General features: G+C 37.1%; 1 protein-coding gene across 1 annotated transcript in view; it reads right to left on the bottom strand.

The window, feature by feature from the left end:
- The window catches only part of LOC118735277 (A-kinase anchor protein 200), a 160,156-nt gene extending 148,115 nt beyond the window's left edge, over positions 1-12,041 (bottom strand). Inside the window, exon 1 of the mRNA XM_036464937.1 lies at positions 11,724-12,041. The gene's annotated coding sequence lies outside the window, so the exon portion shown is untranslated. The remainder of the gene's footprint in view (positions 1-11,723) is intronic.
- Positions 12,042-12,811: the final 770 nt, after the last annotated feature.

The raw sequence follows: 12,811 nt of genomic DNA, 5'->3' as shown, positions 1-12,811 counted from the left end.
GATTGTCTCTTACGCCGACGATTGCTCGATCATGGCGACTGGGAATGGAATTGATGACCTGTGTTTGAAAGTAAACGGATATCTCTCTGAACTTTCTCGCTTCTTCACTGCAAAGTGTCTAGCCCCCTCCCCTACGAAATCCTCTGCGACCCTTTTCACAACCTGGACGAAGGAGGTCAGGCTACCGCGAGGAATTCACGTCGATGACACACCAATTCCGACGGTGAATAATCCTAAAATTCTCGGAGTAACATTCGACAGCCTGCTCTCCTTCTCTGCGCACGCAACCGCTATTGTCAATAAAGTACAAAGCCGCAACAAGGTCCTCAAGTCTTTGGCCGGCAGTACTTGGGTCAAAGACAAAGAAACGTTGCTGGCAACATACAAGGCAATAGGCCGGCCGGTTTTAAACTACGCAGCACCAGTGTGGTCGCCGGGGACTAGTAGGACGCAGTGGACGAAGCTACAGACGGTACAAAATACAGCACTTAGGACAGCGACCAGATGCCTCCTGATGTCACCAGAACACCACCTCCACGATGAGGCGAAAATGCTCCCAATTAGGGAGCACAACACGATGCTCTGCAAGCAGTTTCTTGCCGGGAGCCACAGATGTGGCCACCCAAATAGACAGCGGCTTGCAGAGGAGCCCCCGCCGAGGCACGTCAGGAGGCATCTATATGAACTGACGGACGAAGTCCAGAGGTTCATTAAGCAACCCCTGGACCCGTCAGCTCACAGACAGGCCCTGAACGGCATTCACAGGGACGCAGTCTCGAGTTATCTCAGGTCTCAAGACCTGTGAATGCCGTTCTAGGCACGCAAACACCGGACATTGACGCGACGGAGCTCCATCTGCCTCGGGAGACCAGGACAACAATAGCCCAACTTCGCTCTGGCTACTGCAGCAGGCTAAATTCCTACCTCAGTAGGTTAAATGCGGATGTGCCGAACGAATGTCCGGCATGCGGAGAGACCCCTCACGACTCGAAAAATCTCTTCGCATGACCGGAAAACCCCACAACCCTAACGGCGCCGTCCCTATGGACCGACCCCATAGAGGCTGCACGCTTCTTGGGGCTGCCGTTAGTCGAACTCGACGACAACGACTGAGTTATCAGCCGATCTGGGCGGGGTTGTTGTAGCCGCTCCAACAACAACAACACTGCGACTCGTCCTGGAATGACGAAGAGTCAGGAGAGGCCGAGCTGTCACCGTCACTGTAAGGAAGTCAGTGTGAAGTGTAACGTGCAACAGATCACACGTAGATGCATCGAAAGGTCCATTTAACAAATACCGATTTATTGTTAACTTTCTACACATACTCTACGTAAAACATTAACTGCTGAATTATAGTTAAATACATATTCTTAATTTTACCACTTGGTGTTCTGGCTTTTACACTCCTGCTACCTAGGATTATTTATTTATTTAATTATTTATTTATTATAGTCTATGAACAATAAGTTCTTACAGACTATAGGAAGGTTAAAAAAAGTATTTAATTTAGCTACTTAAATTAGATAATTGAGTTTAAAATGTTCACAAATTAATGACTTTGGTAGCGATAGAATTAGAGATTATATTGAACTCTTTAGCAGCTCGGCAGAGGGGCGCATTCGGAGCGTAATTCGTTTTACAATTACTACAATAAAACGTATGGCAGAACCGAAGTGATCTTTGCGGAACATTAAAATGAATACGTTCTAAGAGGTAAGGACAGTCAACAGTTCCTTGAATGATGCCGAACACAAAAGTTAGGGAAAGGACAGACCTCCTTTTTTCCGAAGAATTTAAACTAATCAGCAATGAGCGATCACTATATGAAGGAATCGGCTCAGAGAAACGTAAGGAGCGTAAAGCATATTTAAGGAACACCTTTTGAACGCGCTCGATCCTGTCAATCTTAATTTGATGAGACGGACGCCAGATAAAAGCAGCTACTCCAGATGGGAGCGCACGAACGCGGTATATAACAGTTTTAAGGTATATGGATTAGAGATTTCCGCACTATTCCTCCTGACGAAGCCGAGCATAGCATATGATTTAGAAATTATGAAATCGATGTGGCCATTAAAGGAGAGCTTGGTGTCAAATATAACACCAAGGTCCTTGATTTCTCTGATAAGCTGCAGCGTGCTGCCTGAGATACGATACGAGGTAACAAACACATTTGGGAACTTAGAAAAAGTTACATGAAAACATTTATTGACATTAAGGGAAAGGCGCGATTGGAGGCACCAAGCATGCAAGTTATCAAGCTCTGTTTGAAGTTTGAGCATGTCGGAAGTGTTCGTTATATTCGAGAATATTTTCAAATCGTCGGCGTATAACAGATAATTTGAAAAAGAGAAGCATGAACTAATGTCATTTATAAACAAAACAAAAAGCATTGGCCCGAAAATACTACCTTGTGGCACGCCCGAGGTCGCGACGAAGATATCAGACGAAAAATGGTCTACCGTAACAACGCATCGCCTGCAACACAAATACGACTTAAGCCAGTTTAAGAAGACAGAATGGAAACCTAGGCGTTCGAGTTTCGCGACTAAAATTCTATGCGACACCTTGTCGAAAGCCTTCGAAAAGTCCGTGTAGATACAATCCACCTGTGATGCATTAGAAAAAGCCGAAATACAATATTCACTAAAGACCGCAAGATTTGAGACCGTGGAGCGCCCATGTACAAAACCATGTTGGTTTGGGCAAATAAGGCTCTTGACCGAGAAATACATTTTATTCTTAACGATGCATTCGAATAGTTTAGACACGGTAGACAGTTTAGAAATCGGTCTATAGTTACTAATGTCGTTTTTGTTTCCGCTTTTGAAAATTGGAGTTATAGAGGCCAATTTCCAAGCATCTAAAAATACCCCAGAAGAAAGAGACTTGTTAAAGATAATTTTTAGTGGAAGGTTCAGTGCTGAACAGTTTTTTAATAAAAGTGCGGATACTCCATCAATGTCAGTTCTTGCGAAAGTCTTCAGATCAACAACACCTTTCACTACATCTTCGTATGAGAGGTATAGGGAACCAAAGCCAAATGAGGAACTAACACCAGATGAAGGGCCAATATCAAGATTTGTGTCTAAATCACATTCGAAATTGGATTTGAAGAAATCAGCGAACAGATTAGCAACATCAGCGGGAGTATCCGCAGATTTATTATTGAGGAAAACTGAAGAGGGAATAGTAGAACATGATTTTTCAGATTTAACGAAATTCCAGAAGGCTTTGGGGTTAGATTTAATATTAAGTTCGAAATTAAGGATATCATTTTTGTGGAGAAACTTGTCAAGGCAGTTAAACTCTTTTAAAAACCGCTTGTACATTGAGTAGTAACTCGGACAATTGGTTGATTTATACTTGTTGTAATATTTATTTCGCTGATTTTTGAGCTTCTTTAATCGAGAATAATACCAAGGTAGTTTATATGGCTTACTTTTGACGGTGGGAATGTTAGCAGAGCAAATGTCAAACAAAATTGTCTTGAAGGTGTTAAAGCAGTTGTCGGCATCTAAGTCGTCGAGTAAGTCAGACCAGTTAAGGTCTGCGAACAAATTGTTAATGTCTTCAAAGTCACAGCGAGCGTAATTGAAGGCAATATTATTAGTACCTATAGTGGTCGGTGCGAAATGATAAAATTCCATGTTAAGAATGAGCGCAACATGATGCAGACCTGCTGCTGTAATTGGGGCAAGACATTTGGTAATGTTATAATTTACCCCATCACAAAATTAAATCTAAAATTCTATCGAGCTCGTTTACATAATTTTTAATTTGCGATAGGTTAAGACTAAGTAAATTACCAATAAGATAAGATTCAGGATATTCCGATCTGCCTTATTTGAAAAATATACATAGACAACAAACTAAAGTTTGATGAGCACGTTGAATATACAGTCAACAAGATTGCTAAAGATTGCGGGGGCTCGCATGTAGATAAGCTGCAAAAAATGCAAAACCGAGCGATGAGATTCATCATCTAACCGTACGACACACCAACAAGATGTATGTATGTATGCTTGAAACCTTGAATTGGTTAAGCGTGAAGCAACAAGTTTTTTACCACGCTATGAAATTTGTGTAAAATATTAAGAAGGGCAACCTGCCGGATTGTCTTTGAGATAATCTCCGATACATAAATGAGATCTATACATACATATTTGTTAAGAGAGACTAACAGCTTTAGACTCCCAAAGTGGACAAAAAAAAATATTTTTTATAAAGGCTTAAAGTGCTTTAATGCATTACCAGAGGCTATAAAAAACTGTGATACTATCACTCTCTTCAAGCGGCTGCTATTATTTATTTATTTATTTATTTATTTATTTATTTTCAGTCTTGACTATTGCAGAACGCAGCCTATTAGATAGTGATAAAGAATAATGTTATTTAAATTTCCGTAAGGCATATCATATCTTATATTTAAATTTTAAATCTATGTTAAATCTTTGTTGTAATATAAGTCTAACGGACTGTAAAAAATAAATAAATAAACACCTCTTATCGCCTTGGTTCGATCACAATAATTACTGGTATTGTCTTCCCAGAGAGCGCATATTATAGAGAAAAGGGATATTTCCATACCCCATATACAATATATATACAGGTATTTTTTAACAAACCTTCTTGCAGAGAACTTATTTAATTTACAAAAGCCGAAAAATAAACATTTGCTTAATAAATATATTCAAAATTTTTAAAGCTCACTTTATTTCAAACGTTTTTTCTTTTGTTTTGAAAAACTAAATTGAGCGAAAACAAAAAGCAAAACCAATTAAAAGTAAAGGGTCACGTATTTTGATGTGAAGCAAAACTTTTTGGATGACAATACCTGTAATAATTGTACCATGAACAGAAACCACATAAAGAACTGTTTCAAAGACTGCACAAAGTTCACAAAAATTTATCAAACCTCACATTTTTAGAATATTTTAGAGCATGCGGTTTTGTAGCCCATTCAATTTACGTACAATAGAGTGCAAGTTGCAAGCTGATTTCTAAGATTTTTTTGTCGAGGGTGTTGAGCATTTTCTTAGATATAGCCCAGAAACAGTTTTGTCAAGGCCTTCCCTTGATAAGGTATTACAGAACTTCTCCTAAGCAAGTGTGAAGCACATCTAAACATCACTACGAACAGAGTGCTTCCAGTGCTCCTCAAGAAGTTAGTAGGCAACGTATTAAGCAAATAAACTTACATAAGCTACACAAGTTTGATAAGTTTGTTTGACGATTGTAACGAATTTGAAAACACATTTACAGCTTTCAGGAGGGTCCGAGTTCGAATCTCATTAGACCCAACATGTAATTTTTAATTTTTGTTATTGGTTTTTCTATTAAAAAAACGCATTTGTGAAGTGTTACGAATAAGTTACGCATAAAAAATAAGCCCTTCTGTGAGCTGTTCTCCCGAAAGCGGAAACGCAATGCCTTGTATTACACCGTTTCATATAAAAAATAATTAGGGAAATCATGTAGATGTTAAGGTCCTCTATATTCCACAGAATGACTTCTGAAATTGGTTTTTTCTCATTTTTTCTCTTGGAAACGTATGAACAAAAAGCATATATATATTTTAATAACCATAACCATCATTTAAAGATAAATGTTTCAACTCTAAGTTATCTACAGAAAAAAATAAAAATATTCCGACGAACTATAATCTCCTCCTTTTTTGGAAGTCGGTTAATAAGACACTGATGCTTTGTATTTTGACGTTTTGGAATTCACCCAATTTGTACAAGGATTTTGTGGTGGGGGCGGAGGGGGAGGGAGCATGGCCCACCAAATCCCTAAACCAGTGGTTCCCAAAGTGGTCCAGGTGGACCCTCAGGGGTCTACGAGAATCGACAGATGTCTACGTTGGCGTGAAAAAAATATGAGCGTTCATGAGTTGAAAGTGGGGGTCCACGAAAATTTATCTTGCTTCGATAGTAAAGACCAAAAAACGGTTGCTTGGCTTTATCTTTAAATGTAGACAGATAATATACTACTCCAAAAAATTAAGGAAGAAAAAATTACCAAATTTTTCGGTGGTTTTTGAGAAGCCGTATTCCATTAAAAAATGGTCGTGTTTATGAGCTACGGTTCTCATGTAATCCTGACAGACGGTGCGAAAACATAAATTTGGAAATTTTTTGCTTTTTTTTTGGTCCACGAGATGAAAAAAATTGTTTCATTAATTTTCTTGAGTATTGTATAGTGGTATTGACGCACTGCTGCACTTACCGCCACTTTGTGTCTTAATACGTGGGGAAGCCTTAAATGCTACCTACAGACTGAAAATAAACGTATGTTGGTATAACACTGAGTGGGGCTAGGCGGAAATTGCTGGCGGCAGAGATTTGACCACCTTTCTATTAAGACATTTGACGCGATGTGTTGAGAGACGAACATCTAATTTAATTATCCCCTTAATGTCTGTTATTACTATAGTTAGTTGTTAGACATAAATAAATGAATAAATTTATAAACAAATAAATAAAAATTAATTTAGAAGATTACTTATGCAATAATTCAAAAAACCAATCAACCAAGATTGACAAGAAATTGTAGATTGGACATAAGATATCTTTCCAATCCTAATTTAGTTGCTCTAGTAGTGGTAAAATCTATGTCTAAATAATTTGAAAAATAATTGAAGTCTAATAATGTTGTTTACTGGCGCGTTTGCACAATAAACCGTTCTGCATAGCTCCACCTTAAACGCGTCAAACTGACGCAAATTACGGCTAGGAACATAAAAATGGATTCTCTCAAGTAAGGCCGGGCACTCAATTTTTCACGAGATAATACCCAATAAAAATGGGATAGCCTGAGAAGTTCTTCTGTTATGTAAAGTTGGTAGTATGGTTCAGCAAAACTTAGTGAAAAGCAAAGCGTAAAAATACCTTTTGCACTTTTTCTAAAAGATTAATATGAACAGTATGACTCGGTCTTCAAAAAAAAAAAAAAAACGCAGCAAATTCCAATTTTGAACGCACAAACCGGTATAGAGTATTTTAATAGTGTAAGGATCGGTTAACTCTGAAGAGTGGCGTCTAACAAATGCAAGCATGGCAAATATGTCAGCAATAGTTTTATTTAAGTGCGAAGTGAAAGGCCAAGGCCTTTAATCTCACTTAACGTCATTAATATATAAATAAATAAGATTGCAGCCAATACAGATCCCTGTGGAAGGCCAATTTCTACATAAATTTCTGTAGATACCGCATTGTCAACTAGTGTTTTCTGCATTCTTCCACTAAGGTAGCTTTCAAACCATTTCAGTTCTATTGAGGGATTCACAACGGTGTCGTAAGTGTCGTATTGTTGTATGTCGTAAACTTTAAAAGCTTAAATAAATGTTTAGAGAACTTGAAACCACAACCAACTATTTTTTAACATTGCGAAAATGCATAATAGGACTTTGATGGTACTTTGCGAACCCCCTTGATAAATTTTTATGCGTTTAAAGTTTCCGACATACAACAATACGACTCTTACGACACCGTTGTGAATACCCCTATAACATATCGTATTATATTTTGACTATAGCTTTACAAATGCAAAAACGCCTTTGGCTTTATTTACTGTAACATTAATGTGAAGGTTGAAATTGAGTTTGAAATCCATTGTGATACCAAGATCTACAAAATGGGATACCGGCTCCAGATTATAATTTGATATTGAATAAACAGTTGGTAGAACTGTCCTTCGAGAGAAATACATAACTACATTTTTTTAGGCTTAGTGGCATATAGCTTGCATTACACCAACTAACCACGTTGCTTACATCCGCTTGTAACCTTGGGAAAGGATAAGGTAACAGAATTTCCGTTCTGGGTAGTAAACCTGGGGCTGCCGCCCGAGTGAAGTCTATTATCGTTATGATAAGGACTAATACCCCTATCAATCCCAATATAAATTTTTCCAATCAGAGAAATGTACGTATTCTGCACGTATTAAGCATTGCAACACATATTGTGTCAGTTTGCAACCATGTGTTATTAGGTGCGTTCGTTTAAAATCTCCAGTAAAAACCAAGCAACTGCCAAATTCAGGCGAAATGTCATCTGTTCTCCCACAAGAGAAAAATATCCCAAATAGTGAGCGAACAGAAAATTTGCAGAAACTTGCAAGTTAGACGAACAGCTGATATAATTTTTGTTTACATTCAAAAGTGTAAAATTTAAAACGTACGAAAAGTCATCACAAAGAGTTATACTGGCACAGTTTATTGATTAAACAAATAACTATTATTTCTTACAAGTTTAGTTAGGCGCATTTTGTAATTTTTAACTTCCAAACCATCAAACTCAATTTTGTGATTTGCGTAAATGCCAACCAGCTGTTTTTGATCAGCTGTTTTCCTGTTGCCAAATTGCTGTTGGCAAAATTTTTTCCAGCAGAAACCAGCAGCTTCTCAAAATGAAATGTCACTTTGCTCTCTCAATTTCCCCTACTTTTGGTTAAACATGAACAATTAACAGCTACGCGAACGCAACTATTGTAAATATGGGTGCAATTCGATGTAATTTACAAGTCAATAAAATTAAATTTAAGATTTAAATTTAAATTAAAGTGATTTATATACAAGATAAAATAAAATAAAAATGTGTAAAGTATTAAGTACAGGGGAAATGTTTAGTAGCGCTCACATCGTTTTTGGGGTGGTGGGCGGAGGGGGAGGGGGCGGTGCCCATCAAACCGCCCCCACTAGAAAGGGGACAGTCCCCGCTTTCTAAAAAGGTGTATCCCCCCTTGGGCTCCTCCCACAGGCCCCTAGGGAACCGTTTGAAAAAGGGGGAAAAACGGGATTTTCTTTGGCAAACTGAGCAGTTTGAAGTGGAATATGACCCAACTCACAGAAACCGTGGGATTTTTTAATAAAAGAAATTATGCCAAATTAGATATCGGGCAATTTTGAATAAAGAATAAAAAAGTTAATGAAAAATAGAAAAAACAAGTTTATATAAAAAAAATATTCTCTTTAACAAATGTATTTTTGCGTAGAATTTTTTCTGCGTAGGCGGCCTTCGGCCGCACTTGGGGATTATAACCCTCAGGCAGTAGAATTCTCCTTTCTGTGCTGCCAAAGAAGGGAGGCTGAACACCTTTTACAGAGAACACCTTTCTGCGTAGGCGGCCTTCGGCCGCACTTAGGGATTATAACCCTCAGGCAGTAGAATTCTCTTTTCTGTGTTGCCAAAGAAGGGAGGCTGAACACCTTTTACAGAGAACACCTTTCTGCGTAGGTCGCCTTCGGCCGCACTTAGGCATTATAACCCTCAGGCAATAGAATTCTCCTTTCTGTTTTGCGAAGAAAAGGAGCTGAACACCTTTTGCAGAGAACACCTTTGTATATTTTAATTGCTTATTGGGTTATATTTTATCTTCTTTTGTCTCTCATTCTTTTGCATACTTTGGAGGTTGACAACTGAACTCCGCCATTTAATTTGCATATGCAACCACGCGTGATTTTAAAGGTGTTTTTATTTAATGAATTGTGATTAACTGGTTAATATTAAAGTCGTAAAGAAAGTAATAACTAATCGAGTATAGTGTAAAGTGAAGGGGAATACAAAAATATATTGGTGAAGTGGCTACTTTAAGGAGAATAGGAGTGATAAATGTACGCAAATTTCCGAATTTTACAAAAAAGGGCATATTTCAAACCCAATTTGTAAATAAATTAGTGACCAAAATTTACAAAAGTGAGTGTTAAAATAATGCGTGGATCCTTGACTACAAGGGTGTGGAATTTTTTTTGGATCGGGCCACCCCTTTGGACGGAATAGCCCGAAATAGTTGTGAGCGCTACTAAACCCCACCCAAGTACAGTGTTATGTGCATTTATATATATGAAAGTATGTGACAAATGCACTTTTTGTTAAGGAAATCAAGTGTAACGACTTAAGAAATGTTAACAACAAATAACTTATAAACAATGATTTGATTGTTTATATTTTTTAGTTATACATGATTTAGAGGATACCTCCCTTAACATCCTGACCAAGTTTCATTTGCTAATTCCACCTGGTTTTCTAAAAACACAAGGTGCCGCTGACTACTAAAGCCCACCCGATCTTTGATCTCTCAAACTTTTACTTTTAATTTAATAAATGGTGTGATCGATTGCCTTACCCTCCTTGAGCATCAAATTCAATGTTCCTCAAAGGATTCTTCGCAATCCTATGCCTTTTTATGGAGGAAATTGTAAAACGGAGTATGCCAGAAATGCCCTTATTTCAAGAGCTTTAAATGAATTCAACACAATCTCGAATTCCAAGGAACTTGATTTTTCACTTCCAAAAAGTTTATTTATTTTCTCTGTGATCTCGAAACTGTGGAGTGCTTTATGTTTTACACGTATCGTTTAAGTACCTAATTTCTGTATCTAGTCTGTAAGGAACGTCTGCTTCACGACTGAAATAAATTACAATTACAAAAAATAAAAATAAAAAATTTACCGGTTACAAGAGAGTGCAGAATGCGAAAAAGGTGTAAAAATTGGCAGACACTTTAACTATCGGTTACAAAATTTATGTTACCAGCGCAGAATAGACCTGTTAGTGAGGCTTACAATCGTTTTGTAAAAAATCCAAATTTCCCCTATTTTCAAACAGCTCCCGAAACTATGATTCATTTAGATCACAGATATACATAGTATTTTTTTTTTTTTAATAAAGCGTAGAATCTTGTGTACAAGTGTGTAAAAGTTTTAGTTCTGGTCACGCGTTTGGGCACAGCAAACCAAAATCGTTGTACAAATACCTAAATCGTATTTATATGACTCGCTTAATAAAAATTTTACTTAATAATACCCATCACATAGCTTTCAAAGGAACTGATTTCGATGAATGTTACCACTTCGTACACAACAAACATTATCAGATGAAGTACATTTGGTGTAACTTAAGTACCTATTTTAATCATTTTATTGACGAGTTATGTATATTAATTGGTCTCATATGTACATTAATTTACTTGCAGAATTGCTATTTCAACACTATCTCTTAAATGCATATATGTATTCAAGACAAAAATATATAAGAATACAAACAAAAAGGACATAAGGGAATTAGCGATTGCACATTAAACGAATTACTAGAACGAGTAGAACCAACGAAACTAGCATATGGACGAAACAAACGAATGGAAATATACACGAAGTTATATGGCGAAGGCGACAGCGATTTGTCGACCACAGCTCGAATGCAATGCACCAGCACCAACAAAGCCCTACAATCCAACTTGCTACTATGCCGGCGCCTGTGACTTGGCCTTTGGCGACGACGCGACCGCAGCTTTGGCAGCGCTGCGAAAGGCACACCCAAATTGAACACATTTCACAGCTCACGACAATGAACGACAGGAATCCAGGAGGGGTAACCGACTTTTTACACTGCCGACCATCGACAATCAGCTTTATCGTGTTGTATTTCTAGTAGTGCAATGGTCTGAGAATAACTACACTTGCATATACGTACATATGTATGTACTAGCGATAATAAATTTTCCCATAGTTAAATAAAGAAAATGAATTTATTCTTTATACATAATGCAATGCTAACTCTGCGTCACCAGTATATTTTATTTTCTTTACTATACATATCGTTATACAGAATTTTTCCTTAACTCTCTCGCACAGCTACTCCTTTTTCAAACTTCACTTTTCTTTCCATTCTTGGGCCAAGTAAATTTCCAACCATTTTTGCAAACCAAAATTTTGTAATTACCTGCTTCTTCTCGATTATGTTAAAAACTAATTCTATACGGCGTCTTTCAAACAGTATCACTTTTCACCCGAATTTCGAAACAACTTCCAAAAACTTTCTTTTCTATATGCTTTTCTATTCACACTACACAGTGTTTCAATCAAAAATGTCTGCTTATTTCGACCGTAACTGAAGAATTGAAACGCTTTGCCTAATCCAAAGGCGGTGCATATAATGCGAAGACAAAGACGCTAACGAGCGTTGCCGGATAATTATTAAAAATTAAGTAGTTGATAATATTCAACACAACACTGATAGTTTTGTGCCATTAAGGAACGAATTCCTCGCCCTTTTTCAAATATTAAAAATTTACTTAATAGAAAAATCAATCTGCTTGCCTCTTTAATCAGACTGTAGGTAAAAATTATAACAAAATTTATTGAAAGATGCCAGTTTATTTAAGGAGCGACAAAACGACACCGCCTTTCGATCTTCGAAAGATAATTCGAATTCGATATCCAACAGCTTCACAGTCAGGGTTGCAACTATATCAAGTTGTTACCAAAACTGATAGAAAAAATTTGGGTTGGTGAAAAGATAAATTTTTACTTAATTTGGTAGATTTTGTTAATTTTGTTTGAAAAACAAATTCAATTTTAAATCCCGCTTTATTTTTCGTAGTTATCTTTATATTATAAATGCCTTTCCAAAAGTATAGTCTATTTTATTGCATTTTCGAAGGGTTTAATGGGCTGTTTTGCCAACGCGTAAAAGCACATTTAGCTATTCTAAATCTACATTTATCCATACAAAATTCGTCACCTAAATGTAACTAAATGCAACTCAATTTCTGCATTAAGAATTTAGATACTATAAGGAACTCTATGTTCTTCAAAAATTTCCACGATTAGAACATGGTTTAATGAGAAAAATTGGCAACATTCCTCTTTCACGTATACAGTTGCTAGCTGCGTTTCAGTGTCCGCCGATCGAGATTACATTTATTATTTTACATTAGCGGTCTTCATATAAAGTGATAAAGGGATAAATTGCTTAAATTTATGTTGTTGTTGTTGTTGTAGCGGCTACAACAACCCCGCCCAGATCGG

The sequence above is a fragment of the Rhagoletis pomonella genome, unplaced genomic scaffold (assembly GCF_013731165.1).
Source record: "Rhagoletis pomonella isolate Grant_MI unplaced genomic scaffold, Rhpom_1.0 Rhpom_scaffold_00003, whole genome shotgun sequence".
Taxonomy (NCBI): domain Eukaryota; kingdom Metazoa; phylum Arthropoda; class Insecta; order Diptera; family Tephritidae; genus Rhagoletis; species Rhagoletis pomonella.
This window is presented reverse-complemented; position numbering and strand designations above follow the sequence as displayed.